Consider the following 3,846-nt stretch of genomic DNA (forward strand, 5'->3'; position numbering starts at 1 on the left):
GAGTGAATAAGCCACATTTGCAGCAGACAGGCTTCAAAATAAATCTCTGGCAAATGAAACCAGAAGATGTCTAACATTTTGGGAAGAATACAGGTGCTGAGTGCAATGTCTGTTGCCCCTAACATGGCCAAAAATATGTACATGGGTTTATGGAGGCTGTTTTCATATTTGATTATAGCCAGGATGAGGAAATTCCCAGTCACAGCAATGAGGTACATGACAAAGAATGGAATCCCAATCCAACACTGCACTGACTCCAGGCCAGGAATCCCAACTAATGTGAGTATGGAGGGCATGAATACTGAGTCATTGATTTTGAGCATGGTGACTTGGTCAGCAGAATGAATATATGACATTGTTTCATCCTGTGCTCCCTGTGAAAATTTTATAAATTTAGGAAACAAAAAGAAATTAATTCATGTTATGCATGTTTGTTTTAGATTATGTATTATGTTATCTTTCCTAGTGCAATTATTCCTTTCTATTTTTCTCTTCCTTCTTAAAAGTCACTGAGAAGCCACACATCAGGATCCATGGTTTTGTATGCACTAGTCATTTTGAATGAGCAAAATTAAGTGGACTGGATGGTCCCTTTCTGGCCTGCAGTAACTGACCAAATAGATTTCTCTACTCATCACACATATTTTATTTATTTATTTATTTATTTTACTTAAGTTATTTAAGTTATCTAATGCTTCTGTTAACTGAAATATCACAAGGGGATGGCTTTAACAAACAGAAATATATTCTCTCACAGTTTAAGAGACAAGAAGTCCAAATTCAGGTTGCCAAAGCTAGGGTAAGGTTTTCTTTCCATATTGGTTCTTGTGAAAGATCTTGTTTCCTGTCAACATCTGTGAGGCCAGTGTTCCCTGGAGAAATACATATATCTTCTCATCAGTCTTACTCAGGTTCTAGGAAGTTCCCAGTAAAGGGATACAGGGTCCAAGAATGTACTCCATTCATGGACTTTCCTTCTTGTTGGTACTGAAGTACGTCAATCTCAGCTTGCTCTTTTAATCTCTCTTATATATTAAAAGAGATTCACTCAAAATATAACCTAATCCTGTTGATTGTATCCGGTTTCATTACTAGCACTTCCTCTGATCTTGCCTTATTAGATCATAGAGGCTAAGATGAACAACTCATGGGATAATTACATCAGATCACAAAATTCAGTTCACAACATCCACCAATTAAAATTGAGTTGGAAGAAAGTCATTTAATGTAGCGTAAAGATATTTAAGAGCACCTGAGCTAAACAAAAATGATCCACAGTGGTGCTAAACCATTCACCTAGATTAAGAACAGAAAAATATGTATAAATTAACTTGAGTATTTTTCAGTCTTGCATATCACAAAACAGTGTCCTCAGGTTAGTTTCTTCATAACCTACTTCTGATCTTATATACTTCTCAGAAATGCTTTCAAATTAATTTTTCAAAAGTTCAGTGTCTTTCTAAAACCTAACTATATCTTTTTCACTTTCTCCTTATTTTGAAAAAAATAAATGTATTGTTTTCTAATCCGTTTGTGTTTTCCTCTATGGTTTGTATCAGAGCTTGTCTGAAACTTCAGTGTTCTGCCTGTGTGTATCTATTGTATTTAAGTCTAACTGTTAACCTATCCCTTGTGCTCTTTTCTTTCATCATCAACAGTCATTATTACCTCTCTAAACTTGAAAAGTTAGTTCTTTTAACCATTTGAAATGACAGTAAATTCCTTTATATTTTTTGTTTTATTTTGTATTTACTTGCAACCTTATCCATATTCTGTTACTCAATCTATGTAGAAATGAAAGTTTTCTTTTGCACATTATTTCCCATAGGCTTATCATCATTTTCACAGGTTCCTACATTATATGGAACCTCTTCCACACTCTCCTTACTCTGTTACCAAGTGAAATATTTCAGTGTAGAAAAGAAAGTTTTAATGAATCAACAAGTCAGAAAATTCTTCCAAAATCTAAAGAATTTTTTTACTTGCTGATTCATTACAACTTGTATTTTCTGTTGCCTTAAAAAAGAAAAAAAAGAGTCCACCCTAGAATATGTAAAACATTAAGTTAACTATAAATTACACTTATTTTCTTTTGGAATTTAAAAGATTAATTTTGAAACCACTTAAGCCAAATATTAAAAGGATAAAGACACAGATGATATCTTTAAACAATAAATTGACAAAAATAGAAAGAAAAAAAAAAAACTAACAATTTCCATTACCCATTACTCTGCAGGGTTTTTGTTTTTGTTTTGTTTTTAGTGTCGTTTTCCTGATAAACTTTGATTGTCTCTGGTACATGAGGGATAACTCTAACCTAGATCAGGGCTATTTATGCTTTCTTCCCTTAAAAACTTATGCTACTCTGAGCAAGGCTTTCCGTTCTGAGACTCCTTGTTCAGGAACTCTTCCTTCTAGCATATATACAATGTGCCAAACCTGATCTTCCTCACTTTAGGAAGTAATACCACAGCACACATATTAAGAGTATATTTCCCAATTATTTTACTGAACAAAATTTAATAATAATCCACTATGCTCTGGTAGTGTATTGCCTAAGGCACTTGACTGCTAACCAGAAGGCTGGGGATTCAAACCCACCAGCCACTCCTTGAAAGGAAGGTTGGGCAATCTACCTCTGTAGTGATACTGCCTGAGAAACCCAAGGGGGGTTGCTAGGAGTCAGATCCAAATCAACGGCAGTGAGTTTTTAGTAGCCACATTGAAGGAAATCTCTAAATGTCAGATTGTTAATGTTAGATTTAGTCCTGAACTGCCTTCTTCTTATTTTCTCATGAAATGTCTATATTCAATTTCCAATGATAGACATTGACCATGGATGATACAAATTCGAAACCAGTAACAAGTTTAACTCCTGGAACTGCCAGTGCCTAGCTTTATGTTCTCTTGGGCAAGTTATGAAACTTCAAATCATTTCAATTTCCTCATTGGTAAGTAAGTAATTAGTAAAATAAAGATAGAAATACATTGCTGACTGTTAGAACTAAATGAAATAATCCACTTAAAATATTAGAAAAAATAAATACCAGCTGCTAATACACTGAAATTTATCCTCTTCTTACCAAGAAATAACTTCAGATATTTGATGACACACACAACAAGCACTCCTCATCTTTCCAAGGCTAAACAAGTACAATATGCTGGTTTTCAGCAAATGATTTTTTCATTAATTCATCAACCCAGATATCATTTCCTAGACGTCTGTTTATTTGACAATTTTCCTTTAAAATTTGTCACCTAGTATTTCATTACCTGATCCAGAGATAGTCTGAAAGCCATAAGATAGCATGAGATAAAATATTTCTGGGACTTGAGCCCTCAAGTCCCAGAAGCAAGTATGATTCTGTTGCTTGTCACCATACTGGCATTATGTGGGGTTACATGAGATAAGAATGCAGTATGAAACCCTGGGTGTGCAAATGCCTAATGGCTTGACCACTCGCTGAAAGACTCAGGCTTCAACACATCCAGAGGCTCCTCAAAATGCAGGCCTGGGATCTGCTTCCAAAAGGTCGCACCCTTGAAAATCCTACGGAGTAGTTCTACTCTGCATCCATGGGGTCACCATGACTGGAATCAACTCAAGGGCAGCTAACAATAAAAACATAAACCAATCCTCCATTTTTCCACATTTAGTGCAAAATCTTAAACCCGAAGACTTACCAAGGATAAGCAGTGGAAATATAGTTAGTCATATAATGAGTCTTTTTTTTTCTTCCAATGTTCCAGACAGTGAAGAATCCATGTTTTATGCACCAGGATGTTCCTGTGGAATTGATTTTCATCATTCCCTGGTGGACAATTCAGGTCTACCTGGGGCAAGGG

This window comes from Orycteropus afer, unplaced genomic scaffold (assembly GCF_000298275.1).
Source record: "Orycteropus afer afer isolate SDZICR_OR568_19922 unplaced genomic scaffold, OryAfe1.0 scaffold00964, whole genome shotgun sequence".
Lineage (NCBI taxonomy): Eukaryota > Metazoa > Chordata > Mammalia > Tubulidentata > Orycteropodidae > Orycteropus > Orycteropus afer.